General features: G+C 45.9%; 1 long non-coding RNA gene across 2 annotated transcripts in view; it reads left to right on the top strand.

The window, feature by feature from the left end:
• LOC132332240 (uncharacterized) overlaps window positions 1-16,169 on the top strand; it is a 158,925-nt gene extending 142,756 nt beyond the window's left edge. For both annotated transcript variants that reach the window (XR_009487843.1, XR_009487842.1), the window contains one exon: window positions 7,733-16,169. This is a non-coding gene — a long non-coding RNA (uncharacterized LOC132332240). The remainder of the gene's footprint in view (window positions 1-7,732) is intronic.
• The last annotated feature ends 8,713 nt before the right edge of the window (window positions 16,170-24,882 follow it).

The raw sequence follows: 24,882 nt of genomic DNA, 5'->3' as shown, positions 1-24,882 counted from the left end.
AAAGTTAAGGGGGAAAAATGCAAGCAAGTGTAATAAGCCTGTGGCCTCAGCTTGTCTGGACTTGATTCCAGTTTTGGAATTAATAAAGAGCAAGCCAGAAATCAAGGGGGTCTCCTGGGCCCTGTTGTCTCCCCTCCCATGGTCCCTGGTGCCCCATCTGAGCCTTCGCAGCTCCTGCCAGCAAAACTGAGCACAGGCCCTGGGTTTGAAAGATCAAGGTCTTTGTTCTTTTTTAGCTTTTCCCAGTATAATCCCTACAGAGATGTAATCGTTCAATGTTGTTTTTCCTCTGGATTCTCTTTAATTTCCTGCCTGTGGTTTTGGGGGTTTTGTGAGGTTTTATGGTTGTGGAGAAATTTTGCTGTTCACAGTGGATGTCCTACATGCTCTAAAAACTTTTATTCTAAGAAAAGCCTTTCTATGTCCTAATTTAAATTGCTGGGTCATCATCATTGCCACTGTAATACTCCTAAGGGAACCCAGATAAATATCCCTCCCCATGGGCATCCTGCCTTCATACTGGTCCTGGGTCTCTGGGGGCAGGAGAACCCCATTCATTTTCAGGCCATGGATTGGAGACCTTAAATCCCACTGCTGGTGTATCCAAGGGGAAGGGAAAGCTACTCTTTTTTTTCCCAAGCAGAGAAGCCAGCCATGTTGCCCTAAACTTTCTCTACAAATGTTCTGGAGTTTGGCTGGTGTCTGCCAGCTGGAGCTCAGTACCTTCTTTGCAAGCTTCTGCTTCCTGCAGACCGGCTGCCAGGGAGGCCAGTGACAGGCTTTCACTTGCTGCCTTGTTTATTTAAGATCTTTGAACCTCAGGAGGCTCCCAGAAGCAAACAGAAGCTTTGGTTGGCCTTGTAGGGAACCTTACATGTGCCTGCTTGGGCTCTGCAGCCATTGTTGTACCATTAAGAAACATTTGTGTTGCATGTTCTTCAGCTGAGCAATTTGGCTGTCGTGGCACTGGGAGTTCTGTCCTGTGCCTGTCAGCAGTGATGCTTTCCTTGTAAAGCTTAAGTAGTGATGCTTGTAAAGCTTAAAGCATTAGGGAATAGGTTGGGGCTGGGTCTGAAACTTGGCTGTGGCCAGCATGCCCCATTGTGTGTTCTGGTTCTGATCAGAAATCCCTGGCACCTGCCTGCTGCAGTGCTGGCCCTGTCACTTGCCTTCCTACATGGAGAACCTGCTGCTTGTTGGCAGCTTTTCCTCTTCCCCAGCAGAGGAAACCCTAAATCATTGATGAGTGCTTCACCTGAATGACTCTGCAGCTCCTCCACCAAGAGACCCAGGCTGCAGCAGCCCAGAGTCATTTGGGGGAGTAATTCCTGTTCCCTTGTCTTTTGCCAGCAGCAGCAGAGTGTGCAGAAGCCCTGTGGTCTGGTGGATTGAACGTGAAACCCTGGGAGCCTGTTTTCTAAGCCCTGTTGTGCTGGTGTCTCACTGCCTTGGTTCTGGGAAAATGTCTGACATCTTGAAGCTGTGGGTTTGTCCCTCTTTTGCCCCAGAATAAACCTAAATCGATGAAGATTTCATGTATTAATATATTTATAATATTAAATAATGTAACATCTTGAATAAATAGAAATAACTGAAGATAAATGATTAAATAAGCTGTTTGCCTCCCTTGCAAACAGCCCTGAAATGTGACAGATCCCTTTAACCCTGCAGAAAATGATGTAGGAATGGGCAGTGAACTAACACTGACAAAGATGTTGACAGTCATTAGGATCCTTCAGGAAACTTTGAAAAACCTCTCCTAAAATTTGGTAGAAACTGAGTGGTACAAGGATAGAGAGGTTGAGCTGACTCAGAGGGTCAATGCTGGCTGCCCAGTCCCAGCTGGCTTCTTGTGGTGTTTTGCTTTGGTTGGAGGAGCCAAACTTGCTTGGTGGGATGATTGCTTTGAGCTTTTGAGTGCCTTGAGCAATGTCCATGGTGTTTGCCAGGGTGAAGAGCTAGGGAGGGTGTTGAGCATCTCCAAAGCTTATGGAAAGGTAGCTGGGGAAGCAGAAGAAACCCAGCTGGGAGAGGGGACAGCAAGAGCTGTACTTGGTCTTTAGGTTCAGGATGGGAAGGATGTGAATGATTCCTGCTGACAGCAAAGCTGCTGATTTCCTGGGGACCTGCTTCCAGGACTGCTGAGGCTGACAAGTCTAGAAGGATCACACAGTCACCAGAGAGCATTTATGAACCTGATCTCGACCAGGCTATGCTTTGCTGAGATTTCCACTGGGGAGATGTTGTCTCTGTACACCTAACTCCTCCCCTGAGGATCCCAATCCCTTCTTAAACACCTGCCTGATTTCTCAGATAATTTTCCATTTGCATGAAGTAATTTGATTTTTGGAGAGGGAGCACAGAAAGGTCTGATAAAAGGCTATTAGCTGTTCCCTCCTGACAAAAAACACAGTGTGAAGGGAGGCTTGAAATTCCAAGCCTAGCCCTTGCCCTCCATGCAGCCAGCAGTGGGGTTTAAGCCATATCCCCAAGGAGACACCAGGGCAAGCAGCACATCTTCCCCTCTTGAGAGGGGTTGCTTGATAATGTTCCTCATGATAATTTGCCAGCAGTTCCTTCAGAGCTTTTCTTGTTCTGTAAACAGCCTGTCAGCTTCAGGTTCTGGGCTGAATTGTATGTCTGTGCAATCCCAGAGGCACCTGGTCTAGGGAAAATCAAGCCTGGATCTGGGATATGTTTTCTGATGGATTGGGTTAACTGTGTGGCTCAAGCCTATAATTATCTTTAAATGCTGCAAATTAGCACTAAGTGCCACAGAGGCAGCATCAGCACCTGGTCATCAATGAGGGCTTTGCTCCATCCCTGGAGTGGGAGGTTTTTTGGGGGGCAACCAGTGCTGTTCCTTCCCAGTGCAGCTGATTCAGTAGCTCTTCAGCTTGGTCTGTCTCCTTTCCCTGCATGCTATCAGTAATTTAGCTTTTACTCTAGAAACTGACACTTGGGGAACTGGTGGATGTCTTGGTGTTACCATGGGAGGAAAGGTAGGGCAGTTGTAAACCAGAGTTTCTCCTGCTGTGCAATGCTTTTACTCCCAATGCTTTTCTTGTCTTGCTCTCCCTGCAGGAAATAAGCTGTAGCTCTGACCATGCTCTCCACCCTTCTCTATATCCACCAGCCACTGCACAAAGTCATTTTGCTTTGGTATTTCAGCATTTGTCCTTCCTTTGTGCCTTTTTGAAACTGGGACTGCAACACTATTGAAAGTGTCCAATTAGCATCTCCTAGGGTGGTTTTGAACTAAGGGTGAGACTGTAGCCAGCTCCTGGTCCAGGCTCAGAGTGGAAGAATTATGAGCCCCTAGATGTTTGAGGGTTTTTACCTGTTTCACCAACTTTGTATTCTGTTTCATGTCTCCTGGTTCATTTGCTGAAAACAGATTTTTGTTTTGAAAGAAAAACACAAAAAGCATCTCACATGGAAAGCAGGAGTGTAAAATACTCAGTGGAAGGTAAAATCCTACTGAATTTCTTTCCTTCTTTCTCATCTGTATCCAGCCCAGTTCTTCAATATCTCCCATACCTAGGACATCCAGTCTGGAGTGGTTAAGGGAATTTCCTGCTTCTGGATCACCAGTTAACAGTGAACAAAAGATTGTCTGGTTTGGGAAGAACAAGCCTAATGCATTTTAGCTCAGATATAAAAATGGACTATTGTTTTAAGTTAGCCTTATTTGAAAGGGTTGCAACTAGTAAAAATAATTTGCTTCTTTCAATAAGCAGCACTTTATGGTGGAAAGATCATAACTTATGCATCTTATCTTTTTATCACCAGTAGGATTTTGATATATTACCATTTATCTCTGGACTGGAAAAGTTCATTGCTATTCCTTTTCTCTTCAAATTAGCATAAATTAATTACTCTTCCCAGAAATGACTGTGGAGAGAATAAAAATGCCTTTTGGTAACTGGTCAGACTTGGACAAAAACCCAAAAGTGAGTGTTGCTTTAAACGCAGAGAGAAGAGACAAAGCAGGACCCAGTCTTAGATGCCAAACAATAAAGCCTTTAACATGTCTTTGGGATTTTGAGGGGACTGTACTGCTGACCTCTCATTCCTGCATATTTTCCACTGGCAGCATGGCAGCTTTTTCCCTCTCACTGCTCTTAGAAACCCATCCCATGAAATAGCACCAGGAGGACCAAAGTAAAAGCACTCACTGAACTGATGGCTCTGCATGGGAGGGTGGTTGGAACTCTGAGCTGGTGCTCCTGGGTGGAGGGGAAATGGTCCAAGGCCCCTTAAGGCTCCTGATCTGACTGGGCCAGCCACTCACTGGGGGTACTATCTACTGCTCTCATGGAAGAGGGGTTGTCACAACCCCAAACTGGCCGTTTGCTCCCCTGCATGGGCTGCTGGGGCAGCTCTGGCATGGCAATGGTGCTAAACATATAAGGAAGTTAGAATGGCTTTGCTTGGCCAGTGTTTGTAAAATAAGCCCTAATTCACAGCCTAAATCCAGCTGCAGGTCACCAGCTTGCTGCTGCAAGCTCCTGAAGGTGTTTGGGCTTCAGGGGAGGTTTTGGTGATGTGTTTGCAATGGGACCTCGTGATGAGGATGGGTTTGCAGAGCCTCCTTTTCACTCCAGCATGGACAGTGGTTGTCACACCCACACAGAGCTGCCACTCTGCTGTGTCTGTGTCACATTGGAGGCTTCACCCATGGTATGAAGTGCTCAGTGCAGGCAGAGTGAATCTCTGGCAAATGTCCCTGCTCTGGAGCCAGAAGGCTTGGGCAGAGCCTCTGTCTCCTGACAGTCACATTGGTTCTGTCTGAGCTTCACCATGACTTGGATACAGAAGCCTAACCTCTGGAGGAGGAGGAGGAGGTGTTCAGAGTTGATGCCTGGGGGATGAGCACCCTCCTTGCCCGGTGCTGTGAGTGCAGTGGCCCCGCTTCTGCAGGCGCGAGGCATGACCAAGAATAATGGTGGCATGGCTCACTTTGTGTATTAACAAAAGGGACACCTGATTAGCAAAATGGTAATTACCTTTGGATCTAATAAGTGTAATTATTGAGTAATCCACTGGAGCATATAATGAGGTGGGAATATTTTTACCTTGCAGGTTCTCTGCAGTCCCCCAGTGCCGTACTCCCAGTAAAGAGCACTTAGGCAGCACTGATGGCCTGTAGCTTTTAAGAAATTACTGTGATGCATCTTTAAATCTGGCAGCTTTATTAAAAAGGGAGGTGTGGGGGATGCTATTATCTTAACATAGCTGGGTTAGGAGAGAGAGTGCATTTCAGAAGGGCCCCAGTGCACTGAGAGGTTTGTGGGCTTGAGAGCTGGAGGTACAGCCAAACGCCAGAGATGCTGAGATTTGTCTGAGCCCTTTTGAGCTGCTGTTCTCTGATCTGGGTGGTGGGGCTGGGCTCATCCAGTGCTGACATGGGCACTGCCTGGCCATACTGTGTGCAGTAAGAGCAGGACAAGGGACAAGGAGCCTTTGTCCATGTCCTGAAGGAGGTTACAGCACAGAAACTAGTTGAGCTGGAGCAGTGCCTTAGCCCCACTTTTGCTGCTTGGCTGACCAGTGGAAAAAGGGGAGAGGAAACATCAATTTTTTTGGTCGATTAGATTTTGAAAATACAAACACAAAGGTCCAGAAAATCCCACTCATGTTTGCCTCTTGGCCAGGGTACTTTTCCATTTTCAAGCAGAATTTCAGAGCAGCTGCCCCTGCTCCTCCTGGTGTAGTATCCCAGAGCACACCAAGCCCTGGGAAAGCAGAACCTTTGGGCCTGTGTCAGCACAAGTACCTCCTCATCATCCTTTTTTTAATACCTCTGCATACCGAATACTAATTAATATTATTTATGAGGGCAAAACAGAGATTACACTGGCACCCTCCACCTGTGCTTGGATATTACACGCTGCAGTTTGTGACTTATGTGGCAAATGTTATCTTTTGCTCCTACTAAAAACTTCCTCTTGCAAGGTTTCCCCACTCCCCACCCCAACTAAGTTTGCACTTTGAAGGATGCTTTTTTAAATTCAGATGAAGATGTTCAAAGCTGGGTGATGAGAGCTCTGCCAGCCAAGCTTGGATTGTCATTTCACGGTGATAGAGATGGTTTTTTCATAGAATCAGAATCACAGAATCAAGGAGGTTGGAAAAAAACCTTTGAGATTCATGAAATCCAACCTTTGACCAAACATCACCTTGTCAACCAGACCATGGCACCGAGTGCCACTTTGAACACCTCCAGGGATGGTGACTCCACCACCTCCTGGGCAGTTCATTCCAGTGTTAACAACCCTTTCTAAGAAGAAATTCCTCCTGATATCCAACTTATTTCCATTGCAAATTCCTGCTTATCAGCAAAGGAGGTATGTAGAGAAGTGAAAAATCTGCACTCCCCAAGCACTTGGAAAACACCATTAAAGAAAAAAAGAAGAGGTGTAAAAACCACTTAGCTGGATTCATTTCCATATTTGCAGAATTTTTTGTGGGAATGCTTTTTGCAGCATTTGGCCAGCTCATGCTATGAATTAGCTGAGCCCTTTGCCTGCTCCCAGCCTGCAGAGTGAGGCTGTGCTGCCTCTTTCTTTCTTTCTGAGCGGACATTTCAAAAGCTGGTGTCTTATTCCAGCCCCTCCAGAGTGGAGTGGGAATGCAGAGCTCGGAACACCTGCTTCCCGCACCGGCAGCGCTGAATGGCCGAGGAGCACAGCGCTGCTGAGCCTTTGTTTTGGGGCTTTCTTTTAACTACAAGGAGCAATCGGAGTTGGCTGTTAAATAAATGAGTTTGGTTGGAAGATAAGCCCGGACACCTGAGGTCTTGCATTCCCGGCAGAGCTGGCAAACTCCAAAGGGCTTTTTTCAACAAGCATCACTGGAAAGTCGCTATTATGTGTGAGCTTTACACTCAAACACCTTTGGACAATGAAGGCACCAGAGGACACTGCTGCTCCTGATTGTCAGCAGCAGAATAAACCCCTGCTTCCTGCAGCGTTTCCCTCCGCTGGCCGCGAGGCCAATGCAGAGTGCAGAGCTTTGCAGAGGCACAAAAGGTCTCTCAATAGAGCAGGGGTCAAACTGCGGGTTCCTCCTTTCAAAACGGCCCCTGATCTCTGATGCAGAGCCCTACACAGCCCCTTTCGGAAACGGAGAAAGGGCGACATTGTGCTGCTGAAGGGGAGGAGAGAGGGAGGAGGAGGAGGGAATCCCAGCACCGCTCTGAAACAAGCTTGGGCCGATGTTTTCAGAGCTCCCTACAGCAGAATTTTAGGTCTCCAGCTTCTAGTGGGACTAATGGGAGTTCTTACCTGAAATCTCTCTGCGAGTCCTGGCTGCACAGCATCTCCCAAAGGGGAATCCAAATATTTGCAGCTGCGGGTTCTGCTGGCTGGACAATTGACCCCCTGTGTGTGTCAGGGGGGATATACTGGCTCTGGGGCTTTTAGGAGACAGTGAGGTGTTCAAGCCCTGCAAAATGCCTGACTGCATCACCCTGGCACAGGGTCTTCAATGTCCTGGATTCCAGCTACCATCACTATCATCCCTTTTCCATGTGGTCAAGGAAGCTTTCACACATCATCCCCCTCCTGATTTTCTACCCGGAGAAAGGATGGGGCAGCCTGGTTCTGAGAAATGCACCCAGGGGAGCCTGAACTTGGCTATTGCATTCCCCATCTGTTAAGTACATCCACACAATGATATTTCAGTACGTGTCTTAAAACAATGATTTCCTTCTCTCATATTGTTTCAGGTCCTTTGGATTCCTCGTGCAGATTAAGGAGTGTCCCTGTTGAGCTGAAACACAGCAACAGAGCTTCTGGGGTAAATCAGATCCCATCTCCCTGTGGAGCACCAGCAATGGAAGAATAGCACTGGGCTGGCATTGCATGTTTGCTTTGCAGCCAGGAGCCTGGGGAAAGAAAGGATCCAGCTTGTCCACCTTTTAAAGAGTGCAAGGAGGGAAGGGAAGACCCACCAGAAGCTCACAGAAAACTGCCACCCATCTACAGCTTTTCTTTCTGAGGATAAACTCCTCTGATCTCTGCTGTGCAGAAAGCAGCATGTGGGGGATTCTGGTGCCAGCAGCATTTTTTGCTGGAAACCAGGATGTTTCTGTAATGAGGAAAGAGACATTCTTGAGTATGAAGTTATCAAACAACTTGACAAATTCAGATGCACTAAATCACCCAGTGTAAACATCTGTCTGGCCTGCTTTCGTGTGCCTACAGCGAGGGCGGCTTATCCGCCTCTTGGTGAGATGCAATATCTGTCCTCTGCTGCTATTTTTAGCTTGTATTTATTTGGAGGAGACTGGTACAATAATCTCATCAGGCCTGACTTGCCTTTAATTCCCCTTAAGATTGTTTTGGGAAGATGGGCAGTTAAAGCACTGCTGTGGTTGAAGCCCTTGTGCATGCTGTGATGTGAAAGCCCCATGTGTGGTTCCTTGTGAACACTGCAGCTGTTGTTCCCTGGATCATTGGCACTTGGCTGTATTAGTGACTTGCTTTCTGATGTTGGGGCAAATGGCTTCACTTCTCAATTTCCTGTTTACTTTTTTTTTTCCTACTGGGCAAAGTTCTTCTGTGGCAAAATTGGCTGTTACTGAGTTTTCCTGGCTCTCATCTTGGAGTGTAGCTGGGACAGGTGTGGCTGGGGGCTGTTAAAAAGCAGATATATTCAAGCATAATCCCACTGACCTCACTCAGACTGCTCACATGTTTTAAATTAAGTGCATCCTTAAATATTTTCAGAAATTGGAGCTGGCTTAGTTTAGGCTTGAATACATGAAGAAATGCATATGCTTTTGGGACCAGAAGGGAACCTGAATGTTTTAAACCCATTAAATGTAAAAGTACAGTATTGTGTGTTGGCTTAGGAGCAGGGAAACCAATTTTGAAGTTGGTATTATATATTGCTGAGAGGAGGGGATGCATGGTAGCACAGGAGGGGAGCTGAGCTCTTTGGAAAAAAGCAACCACCTCCCTTCACGCAAGCAAACCTGGGCACAAAGAAGGGCTTGGTGCAAACTCTCTGGTGACTGCTGATAGGACCTGAGGGAATGGCCTGAAGCAGGGTCAGAGGAGGTTTACACTGGATATCAGGAGAAGGTTCTTCCCCCAGACAGTGTTTGGGCACTGGAACAGGCTCCCCACAGCACCAAGCCTGACAGAGCAAGGAATGTTTGGAGAATGCCCTCAGGGACATGGTGGGATTCTTGGCCAGTCCTGTGTTGGGCCAGGAGTTGGAATCAAGGATCCCTGTGGGTCCTTTCCAGCTCAGGATATTCTATGATCTAAATGTGTTTGCTTGGCATTTCCCATCTCTGTGCCACGATGCACAACTTAGGCAGGGAGTCCTAACTGTGGGAGCTGCACCTGTATGGCTTCCCTGCTCCCCCATAGGACAGCATCATGGAGATAGGTTTTCCTTCAGTATAAACTACAAATCTTAAGACAGCTTCTCAGAAAGTTGCACCAAGATTTTTACCTACATATTTTCCCATTGAAGACTCTGTTTCATGAAAAGGTACTTTATTTGGGGGAAAACCTTTAGCTGTTTCTTTTGTTTGGCATCAAAGCCAGCTTAGAGGAGACTTTTTTTTTCTTTAATAGCAGCCAGCTGCATTAGCAGTCTTGAACCATGTTCTTCCTTCTGCTTTGAATATAAAGCCTATAGCAAGGGAACATTGGTTTTTCATCTTGGCAATAAGAAGTGTCTTCGGCTGCCAGTAGTGGAACTTGCCCATTTACTTGTAGGAGAAAGTTAAAATAAGCCTAATGAAGAAGAATAGCAAATCCAGCATTTCAGGTCTGTGTTCCCTAGTTCCTATGAATAGGCATATACTGCTTGCAGCAATTATGGTGATGGACTGGAAATCCACTGGGTGTTGCTTGTGCAGGTAAAAATCCTGCTGGCTGTGAGCCACTTCTATCAGTTTATCTGCTGCAGTGAAATGGCTTAAAATTCACTTCTGGATCCTGAGGCAATGCTTGTGTCCCTGCTTTGGCTTTTGCATGTAACAGCAGAGCATGCTTTGGCTTTTGTTTTTTTCTTTAAAAAAAGAAAAGTGAAGAAGAGAAGAAAGTATTTTGTTTGCTCCAGGAAGGGTCTCCTACAAACCTGAATGGAGTATAATAAATACCACTTGGGTCTCCAGCCATAAAAGAGAGCTTGTCCCGTTGATGGATATAATGCCCTGTTCAGGGGCTAATTCTGCACGAGCCCTTCAGTGTCCACAGCCAACATCCCAGAGGCCAGGCAGCCTCTTTCTGAGCCAGCCACCACTGGGAAATGGGTGGCTCCCCTGAGATTTGCTCTCTTGCATGAGCTCCTCATGGCCTCCAGTCACACATCACAGCGCTTTTGGGTTTTGGCTGGTTCTTAAAGGATGTCCCGGGCAGGCTGAGCAGACACAGAGTCTGTGGTTTTCTCTCTTCCTGAGTTCAAGCCCCGTAAAGTGGGAGTCCGGGAAAGAAATCAGCCTTTGTAAACTTTTAGTTCACAACTGTTGCTGGGTCTTGTATCTGTCTGCTCGTCCCAGTGCCTGTCATCACACAGCTGCCACAACCCTGTATTTATCTTGCTCCTTTTCTTTCTTCCTCAGTCCCTGGGCTTTCCCCCTGCCCCATAGTCTGCCTTACTGCTGATTTCTGCTCATTTTCTTCTCTCCCCTTTGGTCTCTCCTTTACTCTGCACTTCTTTTTTCTCACCTGTACATTTGTTCACCACCTGTGCTCGCCCAGGCTTGTGGCAAGAGCAGAGCAGCCTTCCCTTGGCTCCCTTGGAACCTCCCAGGGGCATTCCCAGCGTCTGCAGGAGGGAAGTGAGCCATGAGACAGAAATGAACCTCTGTGATCAGAGCACAGTGAAAAAACTCAAAGACCTGTTCAGAAAACAAAATTCAAGCTTGTCTTTCTTTTGAGTTTTAATTTCCCAAGCAGTGCTGGATATCCTGGGATTTCCCACAGAGCTGGCCTGGTTGCATCACCACCCATTTGGGGAGTGGGGATGGATGCTGGGCACAGTGACATCAGGGAGCAAAGCTGCAGTGCCCAGGTGCTGCTGTGGCTTCAGGGGGAATTTTGGCATTCATTCCTGCCTTCGTGGGGTCCATAGAGCTGGAGCTGATGATCTGCTGAGCTGCCCTTTTTTTTCCAGAGAGCTACTCTGTTGGGCTGTGACCCACCTGCGGTGCCCTGCCCAGCAAACCCAGGAGGGATTTGGAGCATCTGTGTCTGCATGGTTAGGACTTGCTCAGAAGAATTCCATGTGTGTGCATGAAGGAATGAACATAAACCCATCTTTGCTGCCATTTTCCTGATTCCTCACCTCCCTACTTAGTGTTTCCAAAGATATCTTTGCATCTGCTCACAGACCATCTCAGGAGTGATTTTTGGAGATGAACAGGCTTTGCTGCTTCTACATCAACTTTAGTTTTCCCTGTGGCATCCTGGATTTGTTTAAACCTGAAGTTCCAGAAGGGCAAAACTGTGGCAGAAGGCTGTTGAAACATGTGCAAACTGGCAAGGAAAACATACTCCATCTTACTGAGAAGACCAAAGGTTTCCTATGTCTTAGAATTATCCCTCACTTTTGTAAGGGTTTGAGTGCAAACTCAGAACCCTAACTTTGGAAATTCATGTCTCTTAGTTATTTTATTTATAAAGAGCAGAAGCTCTTCTGTGTCCTGCTAAATAATTTTTGACCTTTGAAAATCAGAAGTTGAGGTGTGATCCAGCTCTGTAGTTACAGTACTGAACTTGGGATTAAACTTGGATTTTTCATGGCTATTCAGGTATCAAAACTTTTGCTCTGTGCATGTGCAGTTTGTGGGAAGAGTTGCAAAACAAGGCAATACAAAATCTGGTGGGTTATTTGGTCAGAAAGCAACCCTACAATTCTCATTTCTGAGTCATGGCTTCTGTAAACTTATGAAAAATTAGTTCTGAATGTAAACTGAAATATTTATCAAAGAAGTGGGAATTTTTGGAATCTGGAACCTTGTGTCAAAAGGCAAACACTGTACCAGTTTTGGCCAGTGGCTGCTCAAGGATCAGAAAACATGGAGGAGAGCAGCATGTGAGCCTGCAGAGCTGCTACTGTCTCTGGCAGGCAATGAAGATTTCTCTTTCAGGGGAAAAGTTTTGATAGCCAACAGCTTCTAAGGTTTTCATAGTAACCATGCCAAACCTTAATTGGTTGTTTTAATCAAATGCCTCTTGGTTTTTGGCTTCGTGAAGTTTCTTGTTAAGTATAGGAATTTCCCAGTGATCTGACTTGATCTTTAGAGATGACAGTATATATTTTTATGCATGTATGTGTGTATATATATATGTATGTATATATAAACACACGAATACATAGGCTGCTTAATGTTGTCTTTTTCTGTCTCAGAAGTCTTGCGTTGAGATGCTTGGTGTACAGAGGCATTAAAAACACCCATGGACATCCCTTGTTGGTTTTGGAGGGTTTTTTTAGCAACATAGCTAATTCACATTACATTGAGCCTCCTCCAAAAGGACTAATGCAAAATGCCAGTGGAAGAAACCACTAATGCTCATCAGCTCTTGCAGGGACTTGATGAGGTAAAGAACCTTCTTTTTCACATATCATCTTTGCCTTAGCTGTGTGTTTCCTGTTAAAGACATGTGGTATATTCTCAACATATGGATGTTAAAAACCAAGAAATTACCCCCAATGCTGCCCTGTGAACATCGTTATGACTTTTCACAAGGGCATGTAGTGACAGGACAAGGGGAATGGCTTTCAGAAACCTCGTCTAGTGGAAGGTTCCCTGCCCGTACCAGAGGTTAGAACAAGATGATCTTGAAGGTCCCCTCCAACTCAAACCATTTGGTGATTATGGATCTTGTGATTTTTTTTTTCAGTGGTTGGTTTCTGAAGGGGCAGAAGGTGTGTGTCGCACCCTTCTTTTTTGCTCAACTCCTCTCTCTGAAAGCCAGCCTGTTTCTAACCAGTAAAATGAGGGAGGCCAGAACTGGAATAAGAATGTGTGATAGTAACAAGGCAAAAACTGTAACTGTGCTTGCATATGAAGAACCATGGCCAAAAATCTCAAAATATTGCCCACAGCATTACCCTGACTGCTTTGCTGGGCACACAGTGTGTCAGCTGAATTCAAGAGCAGGCAAAGATGTATTGTGTGGTGATGTGACAGCTGTAATGGTTGTAGATGGAGAAAACCCTTGAGAAAGCTGGTACAGTGCGTATGTGTTTTCCTCAATGTGCCTTTCTCATATGAATGGGTGTACAAAAAGTCAGTTTGATCTCCAGGGTCAGCTTAAAGGTCTTCTGATGACCCAGTCTGTGTTGAGCTGCAGGAGGAATTGGTTCAGAATATGTCTGGAGGGGAGGCAAAAGTAATCCCAAAAGATTTTTAGTGATGGTGGCTTGTAGTTTTATACCTAGTTTGCCTTCTGGAGGAAAAATCTGGGGGTTTCCATAAAACCCCCATTTTCACAGCAAATATTTAATTTTTACTGAAAATTGGGCCATGAACTTTTGAGGCTGTGGAAAACACTAATCTCTGCATCTTTCCGAGTAATCATGAGTGCCTCTCTGAAGCTGTCTCACAAATTGTGCATTTTTTTGTCCATAATCTGGACATTTCCCTTCATCCTTTCTGGAAGTCAGCCTCCTATGATGCACTGCACTTTCTGCTAGAGGGCTTAGGTCCATACAACCCTGCACTTCATTGATAATTGCCATGATTTTCAAGCTAGATGAGTTCTTGATTAAATTAAAAGGGATGCCTGTACTCGACTGGATGTTAGCTATTTGCTTCCAAGGGTAATTAGTCATGGGTTTAAATAGAAGGAAATAATTGATGTACACATAGAGTGGAAGCACTTTTCTGCCATTATGGTCTGAAAACATATTTATTTGTTCATTCTGTCTGAATGTGAAGTAGCTCTTCTGTTAGCATGGTAAAATGAGTAGGCTTTTTTACGTAAGATTGTTCTGGGTCTTATTAGAAGTTATTTTCTAATTTCTGGAAGAGTGGGTAAGAGCAAATTACTTGAATTGCTCATGCTCAGAAAAGGAAAATAAAGGTAGTTTCCTGAAGAGTTAAAATGTATTGCTGACATAGTGGTTTTGGCATTGGCATTGTGTGGCAAGTGTATCCTGAGGTACACAAGTACATATTTGCTTTTACAAAAACCTGAAGTTCCGAAAGGTTGTTGTTCAGGATTTCCATCTGGGAGGTGGAGGACATGCTGGTATCATCAGCCAAAAGCACAAGAAGGATCTTCTTCCTGTCTTCCCATGTCCTTTTTTTCCACTGACCTTGTAGTTCAGGTGCCCTGTCTTTCTTGTCTTTTTCCAATTGACCCAGCTTGCTCAGCTGTGTGATGACATCCTCAGTCTCATCCCTTTTATGTTTCCCTGGGATCACCCTCCATCCCCTTGCAGCACCCATGAGGTGCAGCCTCTCCTGACTCAGGCTGTTTCCATCTGTCCTCCAAGGAAGGAGGATCTTGATTATCTCTCCAGTTCTGTGTCCACCTTTTCACCTAGCTTTCCTAGGTGAGTTTTTGCAGGAAAGACCTCACACACAGGATACAGACCACTGGTTGTTGGAGGATGTGGTGTCATAGGGAAAAAAGGAGCTGAAAAACTGGACTAAGGTCTGAACTAAAGGTCCTTCAAGGAAAGATGGGACCCAATCCAAGGCTCCCACATTCTGTGCGAGAGCCTGAGCCACCAGCCACTAAAGAATAGAAAAACCTTTTGTTTGCTGCTTTGGCTCATCTGATTTTGACTGAAATCCACAGGTTTCTGGCTGACTTACACTGTATTTCTGTATTAGTTTTACGAGGAAGCTGTTGGGTGAAAAATATTATCTATGTGTCGATAGAAGTCATAGCATCGCTTCCTACTGTGCTCTAAATCTGACAGGAGTTCCATCTTGCTACTGTATGTAGGAATTTCCCCTGCTGCCTGTGCAAATGCCTGGCTGCCACTTCTCTCATGTCTCTTCCTGGGCTAGGGAAGTGCCTTCTTAGAAACCTGCACTGTCAGCTAAGCTGACAAAGGTTTTATTTAACATGAGGCAGAACTAATACCCTTTAAAGAAAGCTGCCATGCCGTTAATTGTCACTCTGGTTTGTGTCAGATGCTTGCAAGAAGCGTGCTTGGTTCCTCCACAAACACAACAGCATCTTTCACTCTTAGTGAATAATGTGTTCCAGATGTTCCACCCTGTGAGAATTTCTTGCGCCCACTGCAATGCCAAGAGAAAAATAAAGCAGTTCAACTTATTTAACCCAGATCTCAGACTGTCTGTCTGCATCATCTAACTCCATCAAGCTGATGGAGCACATGGAATGGATGGAAAACATGTGGTTTCTGTAGACTCTCTGCGTTTCATGTTGGTTAACAAATGTAGCATTCGTTTACCCAAGGCCATAACAGGCCTGAGCCCAAGCCCAGTGTATTCCTGGCAGGTTCTTTGTATCTTCCCCAAGCCATCAGTCCTCAGGCCTGGAGCCCTGCCAGTCCTCCTGTTTTTATTCATGTTATCAGCTTGAGGACTCTCTCATTTACCTTCTTCATAGGCCAGACAGAAATAGTGCCTAAGCTGTCCTTAAAAATTTAAATGGACTGCAATCCCCCTCTGCCTAAATATTTTGTGAATGGCATTGGGACCTCTTGTGTTCATGGCTGTAGCTCAAATACTCATTGTAGCATTTCCAGGCAAACAAAAACTTGGGGCTTATAGCAGGGTTTCAGAGAGCTCCACTGAGGATGGGCTCTGAGCTGCCCTTCCCAGGCTGCCTTGTTAAATTAAATGCCAGGTGGGAACCTTCCACCACTGAGTGGTGATGGGAACTACTCAAGGAGGGAAGGGCAGGAAAACCACTTGTGACTCTTGATGCACTACAAAGCCCTGGATGTTCCAGCTGAGCATGTTAGAAGGGTGAGATGTCCATATTTAGCCCAGGATCCCTCCATAAGAGGCATACCTTTGTGGTTTAGGTGTTGGGACATGACTTACAGACATAGTGACACACTGCCCAGGTAATCCCCCTCCTGTGGTACGGGAATCACATGTACTTGGTTTTTCCCCCCCACACAAAATGGATGTGAGAATTCCTGACCATGCAGATTCTTGAGAGGATCTTCCTACAAGGGTTAAGGTTTTGTGTTGCTGTGAGAAAGAAGGAATTGGTGTGAAGATGTGAACACCATAGTCTGGCAAGGAAGTGGAGAGTCCTAAATTCTGGAAAATAACTTAAAAATCCCTGGTGAGTTTCCGAATGTCCCTTCTCTGAAGAGAGCTCTAAGAATTATCTAGAGTTTTAATGGGTAATTTGGGGGAAGCCTGTGGTGCCTGTCTCAGGTGCAAGGCTCCAGAGCTGTCTGGGTCAGAGATACTGACGTTGCAATTGCTCTTGTGGTCCCTCAGGGCACCGAGGCTGTATCTTGCCCTGCAGTGAGAAGTGGTGTGAGCTGGCAGGAGCTCTGGTATGCAGCTGGTGTGTGCAGGAGGGCTGCACTGATGGTAGGTTTTTATCAGGAGCCCCAAAACCAGGGCTTAGTCACACAGAAAGTCACACTTTCTTTACAGATATACATGGGACCTCTTTTTTCAGTGGCCACGAAGTTGGGAGAAAGTCTGTTTCTTACTGAAATCTTAGTGCCACTTGAAAATATCAAGAGTACAACCTACTTTCTATTGGCTTCCCAAAAGATCCTGGTATTCCCTTGTCCCACCTGGACTTCACTGTGGGATCCATGATCTGATTTCAGGAAGGTGCTGAGACTCGTTTTTATGGTGCCAAGTACCTTAGAGGTGATGGGGCTGTGTTGCTGGCATGGTGACTCCCTTCCAAACCTCCCAAACAGAAATGTCAGAGCAGCAGCTCCACTCTGTCCTCTCATAGGGCAGAGCAGAGGCCATCAAAGTACTTTCATCCTCCCATCTAAGAAAGAAACTGCAGAAGATGTATCTGGTCACCCATGTCCCCATGAGTGCCTCTGCTAGTGCCATGCTATCCAGAATTACAAGCAAATCTTTTGGCATATTCATCTCTACACCATGGCTTTCTGAGGTCTATTGAGGCTGGAGGACACTGACATTCTCTAAGCCCTTTCAGAAATGCCTTCCTTCCTTTGAGAAAGGAAGGTGCAGTGCCAAAGATGCAGAACCAAAGCAGCATGCAAGAACAATTATTAAATGTTGTTAATTAGGATGTGTGAAGATGGTCCCTCACCCCTTTTCCTTTGAAGCATGAAAGCCCAGAGGGAGCCTTTATTAAAGTCAACAAAGAAATCTCAAAGGGAAAAATTCCCTTCTTTAATGTGGTCACACACATCATCTCCCGCCTGGTGTGACCTGACATGTGAATGTGATTAGGGCTGTGTCACACTGGGGCACAGGCACACTGTGCCCTGAGCCACAGAGAGGAGGAGAGGAGGGAGAGAGTCCACACAGCTGGTCTCACATCCAGCTGCTTGGATCCTGTTGCTGCTGATGCCAGAAATGCAGCATCTGTAGCTTGCTTTTGATGGATCTTTTGTTAACTACTTTTGATTTAGCATGTTCTCTTTCCAAAGCAACCTCTGATAAAAGTGAGCTGCAGGGTCCAGGCTAGCAGCTGGATAGTCCATCCTGGATTGTCCTGCCAGAGGGATGGATGTTGCATTACTCCCCAGATAAGTTTTGTTTGTGTGTTTGAAAACAAACGAGTCTCACAGCAACCTGATTATGGTGGTGCTGGCGGGCTCAGGGAAGCCCATCAGAAATAGCAGAGATCCTGCTGTACTTGGGGAATTGGGGTAGAAAACCTCCAGGTTCAGCTTGGTTACGTAACAAGCAGTCACAGCATTGCTTCCCACTCAAACTCCCAAATAGCATCCATTTGTAGGCATGAATACTTTGTCCTCTTTAATCCCAAATGTCAAAGACAGGATTTGAGAAGTGCTTCAAAATTTTAGTTTTCTTCCTAAAACCTCATAGGGAGAGGTGGGGTCTAGTGAGATCTGATCCATAGGATCAAACACATTGGGGTCTTGCACTGGAGCTGTATTTGCTGCTGGATGCAGGTGATGAAGACAGGGCACAGTATATTGCATTCTACTTTTATGGTATGAAAACATGAGATGAACGTGAGGAAAGATGTCCTTTCCTCTGTGGGTTGGTGAGAGTAAGGCTTGGTGGCTTCTCAGGAAAGCTTTGGTAATCATAGAGATAAAACAGGGCAGGGCCAGTATAAAACTCATAGAGTGGAGAATCTGTAGCTTCATGGTCTCTTCAGGAACATTGCTGGTTTTTTTATCAGAAATGTTTTGCCTGAAGAAAATAATGCAAGATGTTCTGTTCTTGTCCTACTCCGTGCCACTTCTTTGGTTCAGTCTGACCATATTTTATCTAGATAATTTTCAAAAATACCAGAATTTCCTCCTCCCCTCATTGTTAATTTAGAAATGGGGCAGCACCCTCACTGAGCTCTTCTTCAGCTGATATTACCAACCACATCCCTCTCCATGTCCCAGAGCTAGGCCATGGGCTTGGATTTTTCCAACCAAAATTCTTCCTCCCTTTCTTTTCTAAAGAAGAAAATAAATAATATTTTGTTTAAAAGACAAATGAAAACAAAAGAGTTTCCAAAGAGAAGCATCCAGACACTTCCTTCTGATACCCAGATAGCTTGGCACATTCATCTAATCTTCTGCCTTGACTGCTGGGCTGGCTGGCCACATCTGAAAGAAAGAGGATCAGCCAGCAGGCAGGGCCTGGATCCGTGAGCAACGTTGGTGGCAAGGAGGCCTTGGCAGCGGGTTCCTCCCTCACAGCCGCCTCTTTCCCCTGCTGGAGGCTCCAATTGTTGGGCCATGGCACACGAGGCTCCCCCAAGCCCGGCGAGCCCTACAGGAGCCGGCTCCATGCTGCGAGCAGACAATGCAATTAGCTGGGTTTCACAATGTGCCACTTTGGGTGACCTTTCCAGGGAAAATAATTAGAGGGAGACCATGTCTGCTGTTGATAATTGGCTTCATTAGTTCTGAGGTTAATTTCAGAAATGTGCCCAGGAAGCAACAGAAGAGGCTCAGGGGAGGCTGCCCAGTTAATTTCTTGTGAAATAAAAGAGTCCATAGTCTTTGTCCTTGTGTGCATGTTCGAGGGAGTCCACAGGGCAGCCTGGGCCAGTGGGGAGGTTGGGCCCTTCTCCTGCTATCACAGGGATGGTGGGATCAAACAGCCTCAGAATGGGAAGTTTCCAACCCCTTGGTACTGGCTTGCCTGACTATTAGGGGATTTGAAACCTGGGGTCTGGATTTGCAAGGGCCCACAGGGTTGCCCAGGCTGGAGTTGGAGGACAGGACTGGCTGCAGCACAGGCTTCCATTTCTCAGCTCTTAAGGTGAAAAAGGGACATTCCCTATGGAGACTTGTTCTTTATCATGGCACTGTGGGTTGAGAGGATGGGAGAAAGATAGGTAGGAGGGGAAGCACGTGGGTAGCAGAGCCACAAACCCTCTCCATACTGCATTTGGTCTGGCACCACAGCCACAAGTGCCACTTTCTGTTTGTCACCAGGGCTGTCCTTGCATTGCCCAGGAGGTTTATCCATAGGACCATGTCCCTGTCTACGCAGGCAAGTAGAGCCCAAACCTGAAACTACACAGGCTTTGACTTCCTCTCACCAAAGCTAAACTGATTCCCAGTGGCTTTGGTGGGAGTCCCCAAACCTGGGGAGAGGCACAGCCTCAGTGTGTTCCCTCAAAGCAGCATCAGAGCAGAAACTGGTTTTTCAGGCAGGAGAGTGAAAAAGGCTGGGATGTAAGCACTTGGGAATACATTCCCACAGCAAGCAGTTGGGCAGGAAAGAAGTGACCAGGTCAGAGGAAAAGCATATAAACAACCCAGAAAGAGAATCTTCTTGGCTGCCAGTTTGTTTACATTGTGCAGAAGAGAGCGTCCCAAGCCATGTGCATCTCTGGCTAAATACAACACAAAGTTCCCGTCCTTTTCAGTGATAACGAAGGGAGAGGACTCCCAGAAGTCACGTCTGTATTTCCTGCCCCAGTTTTGGCATGAGGAAGTACTGTAGGTTGTGCCCTAATAAAATGATCAAAGGGTCTTTTGTTTGCTTGGGTTTTCCTTTCCTTGGGCACACAATTCCCTGGGAAAGCTTTCTGCAGTGTGGTGGGGATGGCGGAAAGGTGGGAAGTGTCTGGGATGCGTATGAGAGTCAGACCCTTCCTCTTGGCCTGAACAAACCCATTCCTGAGTGTGGCTGGACCTGGGGAAACTTTGTGGATTAAGGTTAAAAACGGCATCATCTGATAAAGGCTTTTAGGGGAACCAACAGAACTGGAGATAGAGGTGCCAGACCATCCCATTGGAAACTGAGCATTTTTATGCTCATGAGATTTTAGGAAAATCCAACTCAGAATTTCCTGGTTTAGGCTAGTCTTTTGTCCCTTATTATCCAAGTATTCAGATCAGCTCTTGGCACTCAACTCCTCCCTAACCTGTCCTCTTTCAGCAGAAAGTGTATCCACCTAATCCAGCTAGTGACGGAGAAGAAATTAAGCCTTGATTGTGGTAACATACTTTAAGATTATGTTGGATCATCCCAACCTCAAGTTTCTCATTTGTGTTTGTAGTCCAATTCTACCTTTATCAGTGGTTGCAGCTAAACTAATGTACATAATGTACTTCTGTGGACCCTCTGGTGTGCACATGTTATGTGAGAGCATTAGTTTGGTTTAACACTCACTAGAATGTTCTTCCCCTTGTGAAAAGCATCATTAAAATTCAGCATGTTTAGGAATAGCAAGGTCCAGCAAGATTTATTTGAGATGCCTGTGCTCAATGTCCAACTGGTCTAAATCCATGGTCTACATCCATGGAGCTTGAAGCAGCTACACTGATTTCCATGAGCTGGGTGTACCCCAATAATCTGCAGCTCATACCTCATAAAAGGTCTCAGAGTCATTAAAAAAAAAAGGTTGCTTTCTCTTCCATGCTATAAGATCTCTTCTCCCCCCCCCCCCCCCACCAAAGCTCTTACAGTGAGACATGTTCATTTGTTCACAAACTGGTTCTGGTTTTTGCAAGTGTGTTCCTGGTTAACATTTTCTCAGCAGAGAGGATTTGCACCAAAGGTTTGGTCTCTGAAGTTGGGAGGGTGGGTGGCTGATGAGATCACATGCTGTTGTTTCTGCTCCATGAATCAAAGCCTTAAAGCTCAGAGTTGAAGGTCCAAGAGAAAGAAATTAATAAGTAACAGGCTTCTAGGAAAGATCTTTGGAGAATTAAGTGTTGGTCAAAATTAAGGAGGTCTTGTGAAACATTTTCACAAGTACCTGAATGTTTATTAATCATCATCTCAAGCTGTGAAGAGACAGAAGCTACCCCAGCACTGTAGTGATGCTCTTTGTGTATCTTTTAAGTTTTTCTACTGCCATTAGTGCAAGAATTGGTTCATTTGTAATTAGTGCTTTGAACACAGTCTTTTGTTCTAAATCACCCATTTCTTTTCTCCCTCCGAATCACGTCTCTAGCTTTATAACCTCTCCACACAGAATACAGCCTTATATCAACATTTGGCTTCAGGCTAGTGTTATTTCTCCACCAGAAAAATATCTGGCAGGAACTCCCCAGTGGATTTGAAAATTAGGTTGTATTAAAAATAAAGTTGTACTTGGTCATTTCTCCTATGCTGTCTTTGAGCAAGCATAAAGCTTGCTGCTCCTTTATCTGTGTCATTTATGGATTTCCATGGTGCCATAGGAGGCACAAAGCGTGTTGGAAAGGCAGATTACTCAGAATAAATCATATGGTGAGGGCTGCAATGTTACAGGCATCTGGCTTTGGGAAGATTTGATCCTGGAATGAGGTTTTCCAATGATCACTTGGAAATGATGGGAATGCCCTCCATTTATCTGGAGAAATGTGAGACTCCTCTAGCCTACAGGAGATCTTTATTTGTCCTTTCCTGGTGCAATACTTCCCTCACTTTCCCCTTTCCCTTCTGGCATGGTTTAACCTCAGCAATGAAGCCCCACACAAGCTGTTTGCTTGGCCCCCTCTGGTGGGGGGGGGGGGACAGAACCAGAAGGGAGAAAACTGGTGCTGAGATAAAGACAGTGGTGGTCATGAAATCAGTGACATCATCCAAGGGCTTGTTTTGAGGCAGAATTGCTGGTTTCTTGGGTCAAGGACACTGCTGGGTGCAGGGAGCTTGGAGTGAGCAGGTGAGATCCACGCCAGCCCCCTGATGTGTTTTCCCCAGCTGTGTTCAGACCTATGTTCACCACAAGCCCCATCCCACTAAACTGCCCATCACGTGTGTTAATTTTCATTTCTGAGCAGAAGCAGGAAACAAGCCAATGTCTGAAAAGAGGGGATAATGGCATGATCTGTTTGAGTTTGGAACCAAGGCCTGATTTGCAGTTTCAGGCCAGTTCTGCTTTTTCTCTAATCAACTGAGCACAACCTGTGTTTGCTGGGTAACACCAGTGAACAGAGAGCTCTGGAGCAGAGCTGGCAGCTGTGAGGGTGAGCTCACCTTCGCTGTGGGATTTTATTGTGCTTGGATGTGGCCTCAGAGAACCACCACAGCGCAAACACTGGCCAGGAGTAAACATCTGGAGGCCAGAGCTGTTGCTCGGTCCGTGTGTGCAGTATCTCACAGAGAGAGGTCCCAATCCAGGCGAGAAATGTGTAGCAAATAATAACAAAAAGAAGAAAAGCATTTTTTGGCAAGCACAGCTAATTAGCCCATCATTCTTCTGTTCCCTGGAGATGACCTAACAGAGTTGTCTTCAAAATCCAGTGACTTCGTAAGAATGTAAATATTATTTTAGTCATCTTTAAAATCACTTGTTCAACTGTCAAGAATGGCATTAGTGTGAGAGAGGCTATTCTTTCAATTACATTTCCTCCTTCCTTTTCCTGTCTAATAATTTTTAGAGCCACTTGTGTAGACTATTTCTCAGTACCTTTCTTTTTGTCAGCAGGTAATCTTGTCACTAGTGCTGGGAGGGGTTCTTTTCTTCTCTTCTTTTAAATAATTTTTAATGTCACTTTCTTTCTGCAAGCTCTGAGGTGGAAGGTTGTGAAATCTTGTCAGAATTCCAGAGCTCTGCACTTTCCTCGCCCAATCTGACAGACATGGTTGAGTAGTTCACACCTGGCCCTGAGGGTCAGGGCACCTCGACCTATCTTAGGTCTTTCCTGTATTTACTGTGTGACCCAGAATGAGTCACACTGCAAAATGTGACTGGAAATTGCAGTAATGAGAATTTCTTAAGCCTTGGCTTGGCTCTGCAGAGAGCTGGGTTACCCATCTCACTTTTCTTGGGGAGAACTCTCAGATTTCCCACCTTGGACCTACACTGGTGCCTGGTACCCTGAGATTAGCACAGGGGATGGACACTGTTATGCAAAGAACAGCAGCTTGCCAGGGACCCTGTGTCATCAGGGCTGTCCCACATCCACTGCCTGCCACTGGGCTTTGAGTGGTATTAAGAAAGCCCAAATCTTTAAAAAAATTTAGTGAAACTTGCACAGGGTTTTATGGAAGCCTCAGGTGCTCCACTATGCTTGTTTGAGAGCCTGAGGCACAGGCTTTCCTCATCAGCTGCTGAATGCTGTGAGCAAATGGATGTCCAGGGCCTTCCCAACAGACAAGTTCATTTTCTGCCATTATCACCTGGTGAAGTGCCTGCTGGGCCAGGATGCACACAGCGACCATGGCAGTAAAAGGCAGTCATTTGAAGATGTACCTGAAACTTTTAAGTGTATTACAGGAGGTGCAGAGGAAACAGAGGATGTTGAAGGCCCCCAGGGTTAGTCATCTTGTAAAACACATGGAAAAGTTGTCTTCATTTCATGAAATGTCTGCTTTCACAATATGGTCTGTGGTTACTTAGCAAGTCAGCAGAATTTCGTGCTCTTGTCTCCTTTGTGGGCACTAAACATAGGAACAATCTATGCAAGTGGTTTGTTCCCATTGTCCTGCCACTGCTCATTCCCAGGTACTGGTGCACAGAGGCACTCAGATAAAACAGCTGAAGTCCATCCAATCCCTAGTTAAAGCAAAAGCTCTGTAAAACTCTCTCAGCTTTTCAGAGGTGCTGGAAGCTGAGCAGTTTTCACACCTCCCTGCAAAGCAGCAGTGCTTCCTGCAGCCCCATTTCATCCCAGGGGTCTCCTCCTGCTCAGGCTGTGACGAGGTGAGGGAGAGCCATTTAATGTAAGGATGGAAGACACTGCTGTGTTTCAGCTGTAGACTTGAGTACACTGGAGTCCCTGGGTGCTAAGCAAGAAGGCTTCCTCACCTCTGTGATGTGCCTGGTCTCAAGGAAAGGAGGGAGGCCTTGGAGAGGGAGAAGGGTGAATCTGGAGGAGCACTGGCCACTCCTGCTCATTGCACTTCTCATTAGCAGGAACCAGGGGTCTGAGAGTCTCAATCCTGTCTGAGTTTGCAAGAAACACTTGGGGAGAGCTTGTTTGTATTTAATCAAATCCAGGAAAAACAACAACAAAATAAAACTGTGCCTGTCAACCCAAGAAATGAGCAGATGAAAATAAACCAGTAAAAGATTGGCTTGACACCACACCAGCAAGCAAGGAGCACAGGGAGGGGATGTGTGGGACCCAGGAGGGTGACAGAGCTATGTGGAGAGCCAGAGGAGGTTATACAAGGCTTCTCAGGAGAAGTGCTCACACTGAGGGCTTCAGAAGTGCTGGAGACTTTTCCCCTGTATCACAAGAGCTGTGAGAGGTAGCGGAAGAGGAGGAGGAGATAACTGTGTTTCTTCTGGCAGAGCAGTCTGAAGTTGGGAGATAAAGCACAAGGACTGTTTTGTCTGTGCCTTCACTTTTTCCTTATTGTGTCTCCTGGTGTCTCTTGCCATG

Source organism: Haemorhous mexicanus, chromosome 11, assembly GCF_027477595.1.
Source record: "Haemorhous mexicanus isolate bHaeMex1 chromosome 11, bHaeMex1.pri, whole genome shotgun sequence".
NCBI classification, from domain to species: domain Eukaryota; kingdom Metazoa; phylum Chordata; class Aves; order Passeriformes; family Fringillidae; genus Haemorhous; species Haemorhous mexicanus.
The sequence above is the reverse complement of the archived record's forward strand: the minus strand, read 5'-3'. Positions and strand labels throughout refer to the sequence as shown.